Below are 21,472 nucleotides of genomic sequence, written 5' to 3'. Positions count from 1 at the left end.
CAAATTAGAATAAAGACGTAAAGAACAATATTTTCCGCAATATCTCACACACATACTCTCTCTCTCTCTCTCTCTCTCTCTCTCTCTCACACACACACACACACACACACACACACACACACACACACACACACGCACACACACTACTTAAGTCAGAATCTTTTCTATAGTGCACCACTTATCGCGATCTTCACACCACATTGGTTATACCTTTTGTTGGCATAATTCCCCGTCTCCCACAGTAATCTTCCATTAGTGTAGTGTCTGGACACTAGCAAAGCAACGTATTTCAGATGAAGAAGTTGTTAAGTCCACTACCTCTGTCATTGGCTAGAAGGTCAAACAAATCAATAATAAACATCTTAGTTTAGAATATCAGCTCCAGGAATTTTTGTAAAAGAACACCACTGGTGGCGACTATGTATTATGTTATAACTTAGGAATTTAATAATATGGGCCATCAGTGCTCAAAACTGCCACTATAACCACTTGTAACCATAAAATATGAGTAAGAAGAAAGATAGCGTTGAATATAAGAAGTTTAATAGGAAAGGAAACATATGAGCGGGAGAAAGGCCCCTTATTTGACGCTATTTTACGACCTATAAAAATTATAGTATTTTAAAGTGTCACTGGAAATGATCTGTTTCGAGATAGATGATTGAAAATCTCATATAGCCTCTCGTCCCTAATATTCACATACTTCTGGTAGATACTGAGAAGAAATAATCGCACGTAAGCTATTTTCTTAAGATAAAATTTTAACCTTTCAGTAACAAATGACTGATTTAAGCAAGACAATATTGTTTGCTCTAAACAAGTTTTTGTTAGAGAATGTTCGGCAGAAATAAAGTGACTTTTCTTCTGATCGTAGTATATTTTTTCCTTGTGACAACACGCCTAGAAACAGAACGACACGAATGGCGCAGTGCGAAAGGAACTATGTAAGGAAAAATCCCAATGCCTTGTAATAAGATGGGGAAGCTAATTTCCATCCAAACTGTGCGAATGAATATATGAAAGTGTAAAAGAATGAAATACACTTCCTGTAACGTTTACAACACTATCCACGGAAATACAACAAAATGAGTAGAGACTATTATTCGCCAAGACAAAGAAGTGCATCTCTGGCAGCGCATCAAGTACAGTGGGACCACAGCCGAACACTAAGTACTTGAATAATGTTAACTGGAACCAACAGCAATGCTTTTCGGCGTCGAAACTGGTAGAATGTTTCGATAAACACCGTTGAATTACAATACCCCGCTATTGGTTTCAGTTATCATTATTCACATAAAAATAATTGGTGACGTAGTGAGATTAGTGTATAATGTGTAAGCAACATGCAATTGACCAACAACAGCGAGGTAAAAAGAGAAGCAGAGCGTTGTTGCAGAGAGACGTTTAAGGCTGAAACAGCACTTTGAAACATGGTTAAAAATTAATGGAGGTATGTACCGTCTTTGCAACTACAACGGCTAGATAAAATAATGTGAATACCTGTACTTACTTGGGAATCATTTATTAATAAGGGTTGGACCCCCATTCGCCCATAATACACTCCTGGAAATTGAAATAAGAACACCGTGAATTCATTGTCCCAGGAAGGGAAACTTTATTGACACATTCCTGGGGTCAGATACATCACATGATCACACTGACAGAACCACAGGCACATAGACACAGGCAACAGAGCATGCACAATGTCGGCACTAGTACAGTGTATATCCACCTTTCGCAGCAATGCAGGCTGCTATTCTCCCATGGAGACGATCGTAGGGATGCTGGATGTAGTCCTGTGGAACGGCTTGCCATGCCATTTTCACCTGGCGCCTCAGTTGGACCAGCGTTCGTGCTGGACGTGCAGACTGCGTGAGACGACGCTTCATCCAGTCCCAAACATGCTCAATGGGGGACAGATCCGGAGATCTTGCTGGCCAGGGTAGTTGACTTACGCCTTCTAGAGCACGTTGGGTGGCACGGGATACATGCGGACGTGCATTGTCCTGTTGGAACAGCAAGTTCCCTTGCCGGTCTAGGAATGGTAGAACGATGGGTTCGATGACGGTTTGGATGTACCGTGCACTATTCAGTGTCCCCTCGACGATCACCAGTGGTGTACGGCCAGTGTAGGAGATCGCTCCCCACACCATGATGCCGGGTGTTGGCCCTGTGTGCCTCGGTCGTATGCAGTCCTGATTGTGGCGCTCACCTGCACGGCGCCAAACACGCATACGACCATCATTGGTACCAAGGCAGAAGCGACTCTCATCGCTGAAGACGACACGTCTCCATTCGTCCCTCCATTCACGCCTGTCGCGACACCACTGGAGGCGGGCTGCACGATGTTGGGGCGTGAGCGGAAGACGGCCTAACGGTGTGCGGGACCGTAGCCCAGCTTCATGGAGACGGTTGCGAATGGTCCTCGCCGATACCTCAGGAGCAACAGTGTCCCTAATTTGCTGGGAAGTGGAGGTGCGGTCCCCTACGGCACTGCGTAGGATCCTACGGTCTTGGCGTGCATCCGTGCGTCGCTGCGGTCCGGTCCCAGGTCGACGGGCACGTGCACCTTCCGCCGACCACTGGCGACAACATCGATGTACTGTGGAGACCTCACGCCCCACGTGTTGAGCAATTCGGCGGTACGTCCACCCGGCCTCCCGCATGCCCACTATACGCCCTCGCTCAAAGTCTGTCAACTGCACATACGGTTCACGTCCACGCTGTCGCGGCATGCTACCAGTGTTAAAGACTGCGATGGAGCTCCGTATGCCACGGCAAACTGGCTGACACTGACGGCGGCGGTGCACAAATGCTGCGCAGCTAGCGCCATTCGACGGCCAACACCGCGGTTCCTGTTGTGTCCGCTGTGCCGTGCGTGTGATCATTGCTTGTACAGCCCTCTCGCAGTGTCCGGAGCAAGTATGGTGGGTCTGACACACCGGTGTCAATGTGTTCTTTTTTCCATTTCCAGGAGTGTATAACTGCAATTCTTCTTGGAATACTCGGCCTCTCACGCCAGAGGTTCGAGTTCTCCCTAGGGCATTGGTGTGTGTGTTGTTTTTAGCATAAGTTAGTTCAAGTAGTGTGTAAGTCTAGGGACCGATGACCTCAGCAGTTTGGTCCCTTAGGAATTCACACACATTTGAACATCTTGGAATACTGGTATATAATGATTGCATAGTCTCCAGTGGAATGTTATGCCACTCTTCGATCAGAACCTCTTCTAACTCCTGTAGTGACGGGGGAGGCGGAAATCTGCTCCGGAGTCTGCGCTCCAATATCGCCCACAAGGGTTCGATAATGTTCAAGTCCGGGGACTGTGCTGGCCAGGGAAGAAGCTGCAGTTCGGTCACATGTTGGTGCATTATTGTCCTGAAATACGCCATAAATGTTGGGAAACAACATTTGAATCATGGCGTGCACCTGACACCTAAAATGTTCACATACTCGTTGGCTGCAACACGGCCTTTGAGACTAATGATAGGACCAGCAGAATATCATGATATGGCTGCCCACACCATCACATTTCCACCTGCATGCTTAATCGTTGGAAACAAGCAATCAGGATTATGGGCTTCTTTTGGATTTCTACAGACGTAAACCCAGCCCGATGTTGGAAATAAAGAAAACGCTGACTCGTCGGACTACATGACGTGTTTCCACTGATCAGCCATCAACGATTTAAGTTCCTGACACCATGTTTTACGCTTCTTTGCGTTGGTTGTCACCATTAATGATTTCGGTATGGCAGCTCGTCCATGCATATTCGCTTTATGGAGTTCTCGTCGGACAGAGTTGATAGATAAGGGGTCTCGAAGATGGCTATTGAGCTCTGCAGTCCCTTAAGCCGCCGTAGTTTTGTGCTGTTTTGACACAATTCGTGTTAGCGTACGACTATCTCTGTCATTTAGTTTTGATTTGCGCCTGCTATTACATTTACACGATGATGTCTTTCCATGTTTTGTGTTGGCTGTCATGACTGTTGGAACAGTTGCTCTTGAAACATCGAATAAGTTAGCAGCCTTGGTTACTGACAGTTAATCGGGCCCCCACAATCTGCCCTTTTTGGGACTCTGGTAGGTCTTTCATTGCACGTCAAGCTCAGACTTGGAATGCAAATACGAAGTGAGCACTACTCGTAAACAACCTGTACTGATGCCTAGTCCGTACTGGACACGCACAATATAGAGAGACATGTGCCTTACCTGCTTTGTTAACTGTCAAACACAACCATCCCATTACTACCACTGTTGACATTATTTTGCCTATATCCTGTAAATTAAAGCCCGTTTGTTTTTTGCTCTACGCGTCTCGCTTCTTTTATCTATGAAGCATCTTCAGTGGCTGCATTACATGTTTGTTTTCATATACATAATGAAAGCATTATGTAGCTGTTACCATTATGTACCTGTGTTACGTTTTCTCGTGTTTTTCTCTTGTTTTTTAGGTCAGAAACAGTTTTTTCATCACAAGTTTCGTGTTATTTCTAACCTAAAAAAACTAGAGACAAACAAGGGAAACCGTAAAATAGTAACATACTTGTAACTACTATATAGTGCATTTATTATGTACATAAAAATAAACATATGTTACAAAAATGGTTCAAATGGCTCTGAGCACTATGAGACAACATCTGAGGTCATCAGTCCCTAGAACTTAGAACTACTTAAACCTAACTAACCTAAGGGCATCACTCACATCCATGCCCGAGGCAGGATTCGAACCTGCGACCGTAGCAGTCGCGCGGTTCCGGACTGAAGCGCTTAGAACCGCTCGGCCACAGCGGCCGACAAACATATGTTACAGGCCACTGAAGAAGCTTCATACATAAAAGAAGCGAAACGCATAGGCAAAGAAACAAACAGCCTTGAAAGAAAGGAAAAAATGACAAGGGTTAAAAAAGTCGAAAATGCAAGGTCCATAAGTATTTCGCAATCCTTATGGTGCCATATGTTCACGCAGAACGTGTGGAGTTGGACGCCCCTGTAAATGATCTGTTTCTCTGTGTCAGTCCCTGCACACTACGAAGACCACATCTGTCGTTTATTTACTCCAACATACTGTATGCTTTCGAAATGTGGTGCTACAGAAGAATGCTGAAGATCAGATGGGTAGATCACATCACTAATGAGGATGTATTGAATAGGATTGTGGAGAAGAGCAGTTTGTGGCACAACTTGACTAGAAGAAGGGATCGGTTGGTAGGACACATTCTGAGGCATCAAGGGCTCACCAATTTAGTACTGGAGGGCAGCGTGGAGGGTAAAAGTCGTAGAGGGAGACCAAGAGATGAATACACTAAGCAGATTCAGAAGGATGTAGGTTGCAGTAGGTACTGGGAGAGGAAGCAGCTTGCACAGGATAGAGTAGCATGGAGAGCTGCATCAAACCAGTCTGAGGACTGAATACCACAACAACAACTGTATACTGCGCGGAGGAGCAGCTGGTGCTGCAACATAGTGTCCTGGTAGTAGATCTCTGATCGCCAAGCTATCTAATTTAACGAACATTCACTGCCTCACATCACTGGCCTCTCAGGCCTGAAACCGGCTGACCTAGGTCAGCGACGAGGCCAGATGGACGGTTGATCAATTTTTATCAGTTCTTCTGTTGAATCACTGTTTTTACTTACCTATAAATGTGCATGTGCGAGTTTGAAAAATCTGAAATTTACAGTTCAGTATTGCGTCGACTGCAAAGTCGTTAGAGCCACAGCAGAAAAGCGTGTGGGAAAAAAAAAATACAGCCGATGTCTTGTTTAATGAAGCATAACGACCTTCACCTCAACTGATTCAGGGAAACTATGGAATATTAAATACTGTATGTATTGCCGGTCACAAATATGAACAGCTGTTTGTAAGGCGCTAGTGAGTTCTTTTGGGATTTAATGAAATGCCACGTCCATTCACTCAATACGCTACCTCCCCCCACCTGCTTCTCTCTGCCCCCCACGGTCCCCGTCCCCTCCTAAACACTGAAGGCCGCATTGCCGTGAGCGTGGTGGACATAACACGACTAGTACCGGCGACTCGTTACATCACAGGCACGTTGAGCAGGTGCTGTCCGGAGGGAGCACGGAAGGGACGTAGACGACACTAGGTAGGTGGTTACAGCCACTCGGCGTGTGAGAAGGGTGAACTGTAATGGCGTAACAGCTTTATATTCTTCATCATCATTTATACTGTTTGTAATTTTGATAATGTTTCGATGTGAGCAAACGAACCTGTTAGCAGTAAAAGTATGCTTCATTACATTTATACGACTTCAAGGTGCAACCAGATTCAAACACATAGGCTCAATAAAATCAGAAATTAAGTGTTCAATTACGTACAGGTAGCAGGGTGACGACCGTCTTTCGTTTTTCGAGAACTCACTCGTGTAGTTAGTTAGACGTGATGTATTTCACATCGTTACTGAAGGCAAGCCGGATAGAATTATCTACCTGGTAGTGTTGCGCTGAATGTCAAATAAGAACAAAATAACTTTTCACCTACTTGTAATCTATCAAAAGTTAATGCTTTTCACGTCCGCGTTTGTTTATCAACGCGAGTAAAAGTCTAGCAATCAGCTATCACGGTTTATTGTTTCCAGTTCATTTTTAGATACTTTTTTATACTCAACACGAAATTTCTTATTAAATAACTTATTATCATATTTCGTATTGTTAGCAATAGTTTTCAAATTTCTTTGCAATGGGCCTACGAAACGTACTTGCTGCAATAACTGTTATGTGAAGACGTCCACTCCAGCATTTATAGATGCTGACAGCGTAAGGTGCTTAAATCGCCCACAGTATCACCTGTCGTCGGGGAACGAATACGCTATATCTCCAACTAACCGCTGCGTGCAGTAAAAATAATGTGACGATGCAATTCAAAAGTACATAATCTTCCTTTTCGTCACATCGTGCCGTCTCAGTTGGTTAGTAGTTATACAGTAATCAAATATTACTAGCTGGATCTCTGGCCGGTCTTAAAGGTATTCGTGGAATTTCGTTAGATTTGCATAATTAGCCATTACTTTGGACACAAAATATATGAGCCATTTCCATGGGTATCCTGGGATACATAGAAATACCAAGGTGTGGCTCCTCTTCTTGCCCCATTGTGTGACGTCAAGTGCGCATCTGTATCTCGCATAGGAGTTCGACGAAGGCTTCTGAAATGAACTCAACTGACACACCAAACAGACGGACGAAGCGGCATCGACAGTGACACATGCCATGTGTGTATTTAGAATATAATCAAGAACATTGCTGCATAGTTCAGTACTCAAGACGATTACGATACCGCCTCTTCTCCGCTTACTTACCAAGTACTAGTGATGAACTCTGTAAGGACCACTGACAATGAAAGAGCCGGCTGCGGTTCTAGGCGCTTCAGTTCTAGGGGACTGATGACCTCAGATGTTAAGTCCCATAGTGCTCAGAGCCATTTGACAATGGAAGAATACATCCAATGGGTGACTAATTCTGTTCATCTTCCGCACGATTGTGATACACAGAGTTAGCAAATGCTGCTTTAGTGCGATACACTTCTCGAGAAACCGTGGTTGAATGTTTTACGAACCTGCTGAATGCCACATACGAAATGATGAGGAACAGCTCTAGCGCAACCGGTTTAGGGGACCGGCTAGTGATTTTCCCTACGGCCTTCGATTCTCGACATTTTATTTTTTTTCTGGTCTTCCACCGAACACTTGTGTCGGTACAAAGAGTCATGTTTCTTCGGAAACTATAAATAATAAAATGATGATGATATTAAAAAGTTAAACTCCGTCCGAACAGACCTTGGAAGGCCCAACGGCACCGACTGGCCGCCGTGTCATTGTCAGACCACAGGCGTCAGTGGAAGCTGATATGGAGGGGCATGTGGTCAGCACATCGCTCTCACGACCGTATGTCAGTTTACGAGACCGGAGCCGCCACTTCTCAATCAAGTAGCTGCTGAGTTTGCCTCTTAAGGGCTGAGTGCACCCCGCTTGTCAACAGCGCTGCCGGCCGCGGTGGCCTCGCGGTTCTAGGCGCGCAGTCCGGAACCGTGCGACTGCTACGGTCGCAGGTTCGAATCCTGCCTCGGGCATGGATGTGTGTGATGTCCTTAGGTTAGTTAGGTTTAAGTAGTTCTAAGTTCTAGGGGACTGATGACCACAGCAGTTGAGTCCCATAGTGCTCAGAGCCATTTGAACCAACAGCGCTCTCCAGACCGGATGGTCACCCATCCAAGTGCTAGCCCACCTCAACAGCGCTTAACTTCGGTGATCTGACCGTAACCGGTGTTACCTCCGCGGCAAGGCCTTTGGCAGTAATGATGATATTGGTAGTGTTATATTTGCTGCGATGTGTAATCGAGATGTAGTACGAAATCATTATGATATCAACATTTATCTGTCGATACATTCAGCGAATTTTGTGGTGAAGTTGTACAAAACTATTCCTGCCCAGTGATGTTCACTGTCATCAGCAAGTCAAAAATTTCTAAAGCGACTGCAGAATGGTTTGATATCGTTGCAGGGCCAGAAGAAAATGTATTCGTACCTGTGTTAAAAACGAAGTGGTTTGTGTCAAATGTTATTTCTGAGCGGTCGTCCTTTTAAAATATTATTGAGATGTATTTTTCACCATTAATAATAATAATTGCTTAGTCAAGTTTCTGCTTTGTTTTTCGTCGTTTCCTTGATAGAGTCACCCTGAAAAATGTCGACCTATCCTTAATGACGAAAAATTATATGCGTAACAATTTCTCTGCGATAACTTTTAAATAAGTGCACGAATTTATCGATACAATGTCTTCTTTCCATCACAGTTCCTTAGTATACCTCGATTATATCTCGCCACGCATGTATCACTACGATTATCACTACTATTAGTATTCCTTTCCGAAGAAAAATGTGTTGAGTGGAAGATCAGATAAAATTAAGAGACCTGAACAGAATACGAACTTCTGGTCCAAAGCCTTAGCCGGTTCGGTAACACAAGTACTCAGCGTTCTGGTGTGATATTCAACATACTAACAAACCTCTGAGCCTTTATTTCTCGAAACCACTTGAGAGACACATCATAGTAGATCAGCATTTGCTACATCCAAAACTGTACTACTGTTTTACAAGAGATGATCATAATCGGTGAGCCGCAGATCTGCCTCAGGTGTGCTAAAATGGAAAAAAAAAATCTTGTGGTGCGCGTGGTCTCGTGTAACGTTAAATTGTTAGGCATGCAAGCGGAGTGGCTTATTAGCCAGTTCTCATACCGGAGAAAAGAAGGGCTGTACAATCAAATGCAGGTCTGTGACTAATAAAGCAGTGTGGCGTCCACGACAAGTTTTCTGCAATAAATAGATTTCATGTGACACGATCCATTCGTTTCATAAGAGGATGGAAAAAGACAGCTTCCTTCCTCAAGTTACGATAGTGGAAACTAGAATCTGGGAATCCATATTGGCCATCCAAGTTTTACTTGGATGTCGGTAACGTGATCAATGGACAAACAATGTGTACGCTTGCTAACCGTAGAAAGAAAGTTGCCGTGCGGCGCCTGGAGGCTGGTTGTGGGCCCAGCCGTGTCTTGAGGTGAAAGCAGCGGCTGGCCACGCGCCGACCTTGGAGCTGCCGCAGGGACGCCCGCAACAAACTCCCCTTACAGCGACCTCCGCGGTCAGGCTAAGCCCGAGTTTTATTAACATCTCCTCTACCGCGAGACAAATCAGTGTTCTTCTTCTTTAATGTCTCTGTCTTCTGACATGTTTGGAGTGGAGGCTCCCCATCATGCCCTATTCTGACCATCTTCCTTCGTCTGTTTGTATGTTCATCCTCTTCTAATGCCATCCATCATTCCAGTTCTCTTCCTACGTATTATATGTCCCAGCCTAGTTTTTTTCTTCTTTCTGATCACTTTCAATTACCTAATTTCTTCTACTATTTTCTTCGTTACATCTTCATTCTTAAGTCTGTCTGTCCACTTCACCTTAAGCATTCTTCCCCTAAGGGATATTTCAGACCTTCTAAATATCTTTCTTTTTAACTATCATGATTTACTTCTGTATAACACTACACTCCAGACATAATACTTATGGATGACAGCACATAGTACGAACCCGAACTAAATTGGAGTTTTGGTTGATATTCTATCGAGATTCAACATTTGGTACCGATCTGAGTGTCTGACATCTGGAGGTTTGTGTTTTAGTTTCAGTATCATTTGCACGATAAATAGTTATGATATGGAACGAGTCATTATATATTGAAACCAATTGTTTGTTTGTTTGTAAGTATGCCTCCATGCCGATCACTTGTTAGTTTTTTCGTTTTTTAATTAAAGACAGGTAGATGTTAGTCAGTAATTCCTACCCATCACCATTTACGCATTACAGTAATAGATAATCTTCCGCAGAATAGGGAGAGTTATGAAAGAGAAACGCTTTCATTTTAGTTTCAAATTTTACTTTGCTGTCTGTCAGGCATTTTATATCAGTGGGTAAGAAATCAAAACTTTTGGTTGCAGCATTGTGAACCCCTGTTTGTGCTACATACAATCTTGCTGTTGAATAATGAATGTCATTTTTTCTTCTGGTATTGTCATTATGTACATTGTCGTACCTGTTGAAGTGCAGTGGATTATTTACAACAAATTTCATGAGGGAATAACTATTCTGTGAAACGGATAAATTGCAACTCACATGCCGGGCACAAGGTAGGAACGACGAAAAATGTGTTCATAAAATTTTCGGCCAAAGCCTTCTTCAGAATGGAAGCACAGCACTCACACACAGTCACACAAACATATAAAACTCACCCAAACGCGCTGCCTGTTCTAGCCAGAATCTTTCTTAAAGGGGGAGGGAATGGAACCAGTGAATAATAATTATCGACGAGAGGAATTTAGAGCATCTGATGCTGCCCCAGCAATCAGCGCGGTTATGTAGCCGTGTGTTGTGCGGGGGCAAGACCATTGAAACAGTGTGGCTTGGATGTCAGAGCTACTGCGACTTGGAAGACAATGAAAAACGCAGGACGGAATAGAAAGAACAGAAATTAAGAAAAGTAAAGGAAATCTAAAGTCAGATAGAAAACAATTACAGTAAAAGTAAACAGTGCAATATTAATTCATGTGTACGAAAGAAAAAATTGTTTGAATTGCTCCACTTACGAATGAAATCTGATTCCTTTAAAGTTCAGATTATCTTCGGGTCGATTAGTACACACGTAAACAATCCAATCTGACATTTTTGGTGAAACAACTACGTCTCCACACAATCAACATTGTCCAAACTGGCCACGGACACGTTAGAGCGACGTCAGGGGGAAATATCACCGCGGTGAACTATGGAGGTACGAATACGGTGAACCTAATGTTTTGGGCTAGTTAAGATGGCGGACATCCGCTTCAAGTTTGTGACGTAATGACGTAATGACACACCCCCCCCCCTTTTCTTTTTTTTTTTTTTTACGCCGGCCGAAGTGGCCGTGCGGTTAAAGGCGCTGCAGTCTGGAACCGCAAGACCGCTACGGTCGCAGGTTCGAATCCTGCCTCGGGCATGGATGTTTGTGATGTCCTTAGGTTAGTTAGGTTTAACTCGTTCTAAGTTCTAGGGGACTAATGACCTCAGCAGTTGAGTCCCATAGTGCTCAGAGCCATTTGAACCATTTTTTGAACCTTTTTTTTACCTCCATTCGTTTGAAAGAGTATCAGAGATAATATTACAAGTCAGGTCAGCTTTTACTAATCTTTGTATATATTTAGTCTACGTTGATTGCTTCTAATATTAATGATTTGAATAAAATGTTTGAATCTGTGCTTCTTAATTAATTTCTTTTATTGCTTGTTATCTTTTCCTTTCCAACCATATAGCGGTAATATAATTAAATGCTGTGGGTCAATATATCGCAATTACGACTACCTAGGAAATATTCAATACCTTTGCTTCCCTTGGCATGACATTTTTCCAGTTATTATTTTCTTGCGACTTTAAATCTTGGTTTCAAAATATAGTCCATTTAAGAGTGATTTGTCTTAAATTATAACTCGGGAACTAATTTTTTTACGATACCTTGCTTTTATTATGTTTTCTTTTATTTCAAAATCAATAAGCCAATTCGTCGTAGGTGTACGAGTGCCAGCAAAAGCTTGAATTCCCTGTAACAGACAGAAATTATGACAAAAAGGATAAACAAAAAACCTAGGTGCAACCACCACTTTAATCCATACAATTAAACATTCAGATTAAAATTCACTGACTCTTCAGGTGTAGGCGACACGCGTTCCACTAAACTCACTACGGTAGGTGAAATGGTCACTCAGTACATTTAATGATAAGAATATCTTTACTGTATGTTTGCCTTTTTATAATGGTTCCTTCAATATTTGTGGTCTGTGTTTAACAATGCCAGGTCAGATTTTCACTAAAGCACGGGGGCAATTGTCACTGTGGGAACAAGATAAATTTCCGTATGCACATACAAGGCTCTGTCACAATAAATAAAACGCTCCGGAATAATTATCTGCTCAAGGCCCAAATGAAGCAATCCACCATCAATAAACAGCCACAACTCTATCCTCTAATAGCCTGGCAAACAACAAAATAGCCACAACTCAATTCCCTCTGAGTGTACCTACAGAAACAGTACATTTACACTGCGGAAGCGTACGGATCCTAATCTGCTATCATCAAACAAAACTCTCAGCCACAGTCACCAATTCTTGTCCCTCACAACCCATTAAAATACTTCCCTACCATTAAATAACTGCAAATATTTGCAAGCCCGGCAAACTATAACTCGCAATCAAAGGACTCCCTCCATAACTTGTACTGTTAAGCAAATTCTAATTTGTTAACCACGAAACTAGCGAACCAAATCCTACTGAAATTCATTGTGACAGAAAATTCGAAAATATATAATGTATCCGGTAGTCTTTTATCTTTACGAGTCATCGCCCGCATTGGTTCGCTCCCGGCAACTAGTATCCAAGACTGTTCCCGCCACGACACGAACCGACTTCTCGTTCTGTTAAAACGGCACTGCCTATTTCTTAGATATAAAAAGGATGAGAACCATTAAATTTAACAAAAATGCAGTGCCACTGTCCCTCCTAACAATTTAAAGATTGTTGGCGCAGGCCGTCGGCTGCACTCTCGGCGGCCAGCTACGACGGTTGGCTGTAACGTCTCTGGACAGCGAGGGCGACAGGTTGTAGCGCACCGCAGCGACTCACGTGCATGCACGTACAGCTTCCCGACATTATGAAATCTACAACATAGTTACGGAACATACATTACACAAATTTTATGAACATTCGATTTAACATTTTTCTGGATATTAAGACGTTTCCAAATGCCTATTTCAAAAAGAAAAGGCAACAAAAAAATAATGTGCGCTTTCAGAAATGACACAGTACAAATTTAGTATCTGCTTCATCTTTTCAAATGCTCCTCCTCATTTGTTCTGTACAGTTTCCGTTTCACGTTATTAAACTTCCTAGGTAAAGAAAGGAATCTACTTGGTCTATCTTTTTTCAGTCCAAGAATGTGTTAACTGGAGCTTCCTTCTTGTTTATTCTGATAACTTGCGTCATTCCTGTATTTACCTTGATTCCATACTGATCTCCCATTCTTGCAATATCTCCATCATCTTCGGTACCTCCTTTTCTGATCCCACCAGCACTGCTCGATTACCCTCGTATTTTTTAGTCTTTATACTCTCTCCTCCAATTACAATGCTTCTTGCATCCTCTGTGGCCTTACCTATCACTTCTTCTCTATACATCTTGAGTGACTTAGGTGACAGCAAGCGTTCTTATCTTGCACCTCTTCCAGTGCTCATCTCTACCGTCTCCTCATTCCCTACCCAGTAACTTTTTGCCTTGCGTACCTTCCCTTTATTAACCTTTTATCTTCCCAGTCTGTACCAACGTCTTTTAAATTTTTCAGAGTAAACGCCAGCTGACTCTATCGAAAGCCTTCTCCTAGTTGATAACACAAATTTACACCTCCTTGTTCATTTCTATCATTCTTTATCCAATCATTCTCAGACAACATTAGTTTCTTGCGAAAAATGAAGTAAAGAGAAAACTAAGAGCTCGTTAAACGACAAGGATTTCTAGAAATTACAAGCCACGTTTAATAGGATGCTGTCCAGTTGCTTGCTGAGAGGTCCTACTCGCTTGGATGGTCTTGCGGCCTCGCCGGTAACAAACCAGCCAGAAAAAGTCGCATAAGCACAAGCTGACCTAGAGCCACAGAGAGCTGAATGAGGGCAAACAGAGAGGAAAAGATCAACCGAAAAAAAGAGAAAAAATGAAAAACCGACGTCCCGGACATAGGCAGACATAAACGACTAAAACAAAGGGGATTCCCCTCGTTTACACACTCGCACAGCTGTAGCTTGCAGACCAGAACTTACAGTCGTAGTGATTAGTCATTACTGATGATTGTATGTGCACACTTCGTTTTATATTATGGAAATAATGAAATTGTGTTTGTTGTTATTATATCTCGTCAGTCCAACAAATATCCACACAAGATAAGTAAAAACTTGGGAAAACTTAAAGATGGTGGCTGTAATGCTTCATGTGTCCTATACAGTCCCCCACCCCCACCCCACCTCGAACACCACAGAATGTACATACAACCATGTGAAACCGTCACAGTGCCCGGCCGGAATGGCCGAGCGGTTCTAGGCGCTACAGTCTGGAACCGTGCGACAGCTACGGTCGCAGGTTCGAATCCTGCCTCGGGCATGGATATGTGTGATGTCCTTATGTTAGTTAGGTTTAAGTAGTTCTAAGTTCTAAGGGACTGATGACCCCGGAAGATAAGTCCCATAGTGCTCAGAGCCAAACCGTCACAAAAGTCCTTCTTTGTACATCACATAGGCTTGAATGACGTTAAAGCATTGACTCTTCATGTGAATTTCTAAACTTTATATCGTTTTGTAGTAGTTTTGTATTGATGACATCAAGTCTCGTCACTCGTTACGATTTTTTTTTTCCAGAAAAGGACTGTCCGTGTTTTACATATCAATCAAGTCGCGGCTGGCGTCAACGGGTAGCTGCTTTTGTTTAGGAGTCAAGCTGTGCAGGACCAACTTTGCACACACTTTTCTCTTCTTTAAGACATTCTGGAGAATGTCTTGATTTTGAGATGTTGCTCCACTGTGATCTCTGACTCACTACGGCCGCACGTTCACAACTTAATACTGCCTGCTCACCACTGAATGGTCGAATGCATATGTGTTGCACATAGTTGTTAGTTCAAACTGCAATCGTAATTCGTGCGATGAAGTTACTTATACGCCAGAATTAAAATCAGTCTCGGAACTATTTGGGCGGACGGTGTAGTTCTCAAATTAATGCGTGAGACATGTATTCCTCAAATTTTCGGAATCTTGCTTTTCAATGATTATATTTTTTGAATTGCAATTTCTTGGACGTTATACTAAAACAATGTACTATTCACTGATGCAAAAAAATTATTATTATTGCCTGAAAATATACTGTATATTTTACCGTAATCAAAAATTTTTGCATTCTTATTATATTAAAACTTTTTTATATTTTATTGTTATAATTAAAATCGTAGTCATGTTAAAAATGGGACTCATTTGAGCGGAGGGAGACGGACTGCACTCCCCCTCGCCCCCGCCCACCCGCCCAGAACCGAAGCCCGGATTCGCACTTGAGCTTACTGGATATCAACGAACACATTCTCTGATTTGGAAGATGAGTGTTCTCACTAGCGAAATTGCTGATACCATACCCCAGGAATACACGGTAGCGTGTTCTTCAGAATGTCGCGCTATGTCGACTCAAGTACGTGGTACATTACTGGTAAAATCAATTAGTCAGTTACATAGTCAAGTATTAAAATCCACATATCGTTTAAAAAGACGTCTTTGTTAGACCCTTTTGAACACATGGCAATACATTCATCTTATTGTTTCCAAGATGAGTGGTTAATTAATCCTTTCGTACCAGCTGGCTACAACTGTGTACATTAAATTTTGCTGGCTCTTAGTTGCAACACAAATATTTTCCCCAGTGGAAACCTCATGTACACATTTGTAAATGTTCAATTTTTTTATCATGTGTAAGTGCTACCAACTATTGTACTTCACTATAAAAATATAGCAAGTCAATGTAGCAGTGCACCGCAGTGTTTGGTTGGTTATATTCCGCTGTATTAATGAAGTTTACAATTGTTATTTTGCATGGTAATTATTAAATGATCAGTTTTTTATTACAACAGCGACTATTTCAAAATTAGTTATTTTAGTCCATAAAAATAAGCCAATTGTTCAAAGTATATTTTCAAAACTGGAACATATTTTTATACAAATGTTCCATCTACAATCATTAAAAAAATCACCTAAGATCATTACAGCATAAAGAAACATTTTCCTTCCTCCAGAACAAATTCAGGTCTGAAAGCTTTAATGTCACCAGTCATACTAGTGTCCTTCTAGCTGAAGAAAGCTGTTCCGAGCTTGACTTGCCGACTTGAGAAGCAGCTTAATGAAATGAGAATCAGCTGAGTAAAAACGGTAAAACTGGTTGTCGTATGTGGATGGCTGACCTCTTAATAGAAAACAGAATCGACCCAGCCTTTCGGGGCTCATTCTCCCCAACACTATGGTTAGGAGGCCCGATACCTGATTATTTTAAACACGTGTTATCACTATCGCAGTTGTACCTAGGATGGTAGACAGGTCTCAAGCCAAGCAGACGGTTGCCCTTAAGCAAACATACCAAACACATGAATTCAAAATATATTGCACGTACAGTGATATTCCACAAGTTTCACATATTATTGGATCACCTTGTCGGAGGAGGGAACTATGTTTCAATGGGCAGTGACCTGTTGTTGTGGATTAACATGAGATTAAAGGAAGGGCTCTCTGAAACAGCGCATAGTTCTCTGTAAAGGCACCAAGGGGCTGACAACCTTAACTTACCCGTCCACACAGATGGTTCACACTTCACAATGCACTTCGCTCATAACGCGACGTACTGCGGTGGGATTTGGGACACGTTCTTGTGATCATGACACGTGCGACATGTTTTTTTTTTCCGCCCGCGGGTTTAAGACTGGTTACTTTCGCTGGGAGCAGTTGCACAAGCGTGTGTTAAAGACTTCGGTCACAGAGTTACAACGATCTGGTCTTCATAAAGTTATTGGGATAATAGAGTAGTACTACCATGGGCACAGTCAGAGAAGACGGGTGGTTAAAAATTTGCTAGGCACTTTCCTACAACTTAGTGGTATGTATCGTGCTATCCTTTTTCCTCAAGCACTACATCCCTCTCGAGATTTTCCAGCGTTGTAACAATATAATTGCGACTGTGCCGTAGGATCGTCCTTTTTGTTTATGGTATACAAGATACGGCATCCAGGTCTGGTGGAAATGGTTTTTGTTCAGCCTGAAGCTGATGGTCTTTCTCTAATTGTCAGAAGTCATTTGTTGTCAGAGTCTACTACGTTGGCTTAGAGGTAAGTTACTCTCCCATTACTGCAGGTGGCTCTATCACAGCACAGGCCTGCATTGGTGTTTTAAGTACCTTCTTGCTTCCCACTGGGGAAGGCGATTGCGTGTTTCAATACGATCGAGCACCTGTCAATAATGCACGGCCTGTGGCGGAGTGGTTACACGACTATAATATCCCTGTAATGGACTGGTCTGCACAGAGTCCTGACCTGCATCCTACAGAACACCTTTGGAATGTTTTGGAACGCCGACTTCGTGCCAGGCCTCACCGACCGACATCGATACTTCTCCTCAGTGCAGCACTCGGTGAAGAATGGACTGCCATTCCCCAAGAAACCTTCCAGTACCTGATTGAACGTATGCCTGCGAGAGTGGAAGCTGTCAGCCAGGCTAAGGGTGGGCCAACACCATACTGAATTCCAGCATTATCTATGGAGGACGCCACGAACTTGCAAGTCATTTTCAACCAGATGTCCGGATACTTTTGATCACATAGTGTATGTGCTTTTGCGGGGAGTGAGCTACCAACCGCGCTACCCAGTGTCCCCTTGCGGACTTACTCGGCTAGCTCTGTAGGGTATTCAATGGAAGAGGAATGGACATCTCTAAAAGGGGCAGTCATAGAAGTTGGAAGGGAAACATACTTTCAAAGAAGATAACTAGGAAGAAACAGTGTGCAACAGGAGAAATACTTCAGTTGACCGATGAAAAAAGGAAATGCAAAAATAGTCAGGGAAATCCAGCAGTACAGAAATACAATACACTTTGACTGAAATAAATAGGAAGTGCAAGGAGGCTAAGGTGAAATGGCTACATGGAAAATGTGAAGAAAACGAATAAGAAATTGTTGTAGGAAGGACTGATTCAGCATATAGAAAAGTCAAAACAACCTTCGGTGAAAGTGAAAAACAAGGGTGGTGACATCAAGATCGCAAAGGGAATTCCACTGTCAAATGCAGAGGAGAGAGCGGATAGGTAGGAAATGCACTTTGTGGGTCTCTATGAGGGGAAGACTTGTCTGATGCTCTGATAGAAGAAGAAACAGGAATGTACGTATATAGAAAAGATCGGTGATCCAGTGTTAGAATCAGAATTTAATGGACTTTGGAAAACTTAATATCCAATAAGGTAGAATGGATAGATAAAATTCAATCAGAATTTCTAAAATCATTGTGGGAAATGGCAACGACGGCTACTCACTTTGGTGAGTCGAGCGGTATACCACCTGACTTTCGGAAAAACAGCACCCACACTATTCCGAAGATTGCAATAGCCGACAAGTGCGAGATTTATCGCACTATTAGCTTAACACCTCATGCAGCCAAGTTACTGACAAGAAGAATGGAAAAGAGAACTGACGATGTGTAAGATGGCGATCAGTTTTGCTTTAGGAAAGGTACAGGCATCAGAGGGGCAATTCTGACGTTGTTGTTGATCATGGAAGCACAGCTAAAGAAAAATCTGTCGACCTGCAAAATCGATCGATAATGTCAAATGATCGAAATCTTTACGAAAATAGGGGTACGCTATAGGGGAAAACGGGTACTATACTATACGTGTCCGCAGCTCGTGGTCGTGCGGTAGCGTTCTCGCTTCCCGCGCCCGGGTTCCCGGCGGGGTCAGGTATTTTCTCTGCCTCGTGATGACTGGGTGTTGTGTGACGTCCTTAGGTTAGTTAGGTTTCAGTAGTTCTAAGTTCTAGGGGACTGATGACCATCGATGTTAAGTCCCATAGTGCTCAGAGCCATTTGAACCATTTTACTATACGTACAACAAACAAGAGGGAATAATAAGAATGGAAGACTAAGAATGAAGTGCTCGGATTAAAAAGGACGTAAGGCAGCGATGTACTGAATTGCTTTGATGACTTCCTTTAATCCGATCTGGTGCGGATCCCAAACACGCGAGCAGTACTCATGAATGGGTCGCACTAGTGTTCTATATACGGTCTCCTTTACAGAATGACTACAATTTGGTAATATTCTCCCAATAAACCTGCGTCGACCATTCGCTTTCCACACTACAATCCTAACCTGCTCGTTCTATTTCATAGCGCTTTGCAACGTTACGCCTAGATATTTCACTGACGTGATTGTGCCAAGCGGAAAACTACTAATGCTGTAATCGAACATTACGAGAAAACGGCTTCAGACTCCTGATCGCTTTACAAATAAATTAATGCTTAGAAATTTAAGCATGTAAGTGAGAAAAAGATTGAAATTATGTTAAAAATGTCTTGGAAGTTGCAAAGTGCTCTAATTATCAAACAATGGGTGAGTACAGTCTGTGTAATTTGCACTGCGTTTTAAGCGTAAGCTAACTTTTCACGGACCTCGAAGTTAATGACTTCATATCTCGTGAAGTAATCTTGCAGTGACATTCTGTGGTGTATGTGGATACTGTCTGCAATAGAGTTGGTAGTAAAGAATTAATAAAATAAAAGGTCTTCCCCTGATGCTGAAGTTTTACTGCATGAACAGCGAAAACATAGTAAGCGATAAACTGTTTTCCTTTCACCATTCTGTGGAGGGGGTGCCGGAGAGAAAAAAGAACTTTGGTAAGGGTTTGAAACTATCAATAAGGTTCGTTCAAAGTCACTACGTGTTCTCATATTCAAATACTCAAATACTGAATGAAGAAAGTCTGGATATTTGCGGGCGGTGAGTTATGTTGCTTCTAGAAATGTACATAGTTTGTTACTGCGTTAAGCCTTTAACATAAGATTATACCACTGCAGAGTACGACAACGTGGAAAGGTCGTCGCGCTGGTGACTCTCATTTTACCTGACCTTGTACAGTCCAGCGCTAGACCGGCGAGATGTTCACATTAGCGTTTTTGGTCTCGAGACGCCCGAGACGTGCACCGTCCGAGATCGTAAACGCGTAGAGGCCACTGTGTCAGAGGTAAACAGCACGTACCGCGATATGAGGAACAAGGACGACTGTGCAGAAAATCGTTTCTCAGTTCAATGCTGGACAGTAACAGCCGGTGAGCACACTTACCATCCAGTAACATCTCCTCAGAATGTAGTGCTAACATCATCACACCGCACTTGTACGTCGACTAAAGAAATGGTTCAAATGGCTCTGAGCACTATGGGACTTAACATCTATGGTCATCAGTCCCCTAGAACTTAGAACTACTTAAACTTAACTAATCTAAGGACATCACACAACACCCAGTCATCACGAGGCAGAGAAAATCCCTGACCCCGCCGGGAATCGAACCCGGAACCCGGGCGTGGGAAGCGAGAACGCTACCGCACGACCACGAGCTGCGGACGAAGGAATGGTTCAAATGGCTCTAAGCACTATGGGACTTAACATCTGAGGTCATCAGTCCACTAGACTCAGAACTACTTAAACCTAACTAACCTAAGGATATCAGACACATCCATGCCCGAGGCAGGATTTGAACCTGCGACCGTAGCAGCTGCGTGGTTCCGGACTGAAGCGCCTAGAACCGCTCGGCCACACCGGCCTTCCCACAGCGGCCGGCGCTAAAGAGAGGTCACAGGATTAATAGGGGCGCAGAACCACTGCCACTGAATACTCGAAGCATGGAAAACGTCTCCTGAACTGACAAACAGTAGTGTACAATGGTAATCTCTGGCGGCAGGATAATAGTTCATCAAAATCCACATGAGTACATCAGTGCAACGCAGTGCATCGTTCTCGCAAGTTGTGGAGGTATTCTCGCTTAATGGATGCTGACGTGAGATAAAATGAGGTCTAACAGGTCTTCAATCGTCGCCTACTAACGTACGTATACAGCTCGTGGCCTACTAGTTTCGGTGCCTCTAGATCGCGGGTCCCGTATTCGATTGCGGGCTGGGGATTGGGTTCTTCTGTTGTTTTAATCATTTCCTCTGATCATCAGAAAGACGCAAGTCGTCGGACTGGCGTAAACAGGAAGACCTGCACCAGGCAGCCGATTTACAGACCAATAACGACATGCAATCATTTCATTTCACCAACGAGCGACATCGAAACC

At 43.0% G+C, this 21,472-nt stretch overlaps 1 protein-coding gene across 1 annotated transcript in view; it reads left to right on the top strand.

The window, feature by feature from the left end:
- The first annotated feature begins 6,024 nt into the window (after positions 1-6,024).
- LOC126253597 (uncharacterized) overlaps positions 6,025-21,472 on the top strand; it is a 323,092-nt gene continuing 307,644 nt past the window's right edge. Inside the window, exon 1 of the mRNA XM_049955071.1 lies at positions 6,025-6,102. The gene's annotated coding sequence lies outside the window, so the exon portion shown is untranslated. The remainder of the gene's footprint in view (positions 6,103-21,472) is intronic.

The sequence above is a fragment of the Schistocerca nitens genome, chromosome 1 (genome assembly GCF_023898315.1).
Source record: "Schistocerca nitens isolate TAMUIC-IGC-003100 chromosome 1, iqSchNite1.1, whole genome shotgun sequence".
Classification (NCBI taxonomy): Eukaryota; Metazoa; Arthropoda; class Insecta; order Orthoptera; family Acrididae; genus Schistocerca; species Schistocerca nitens.
Note: the sequence above shows the minus strand (reverse complement) of the source record. Positions and strands in the feature narration are given on the sequence as shown.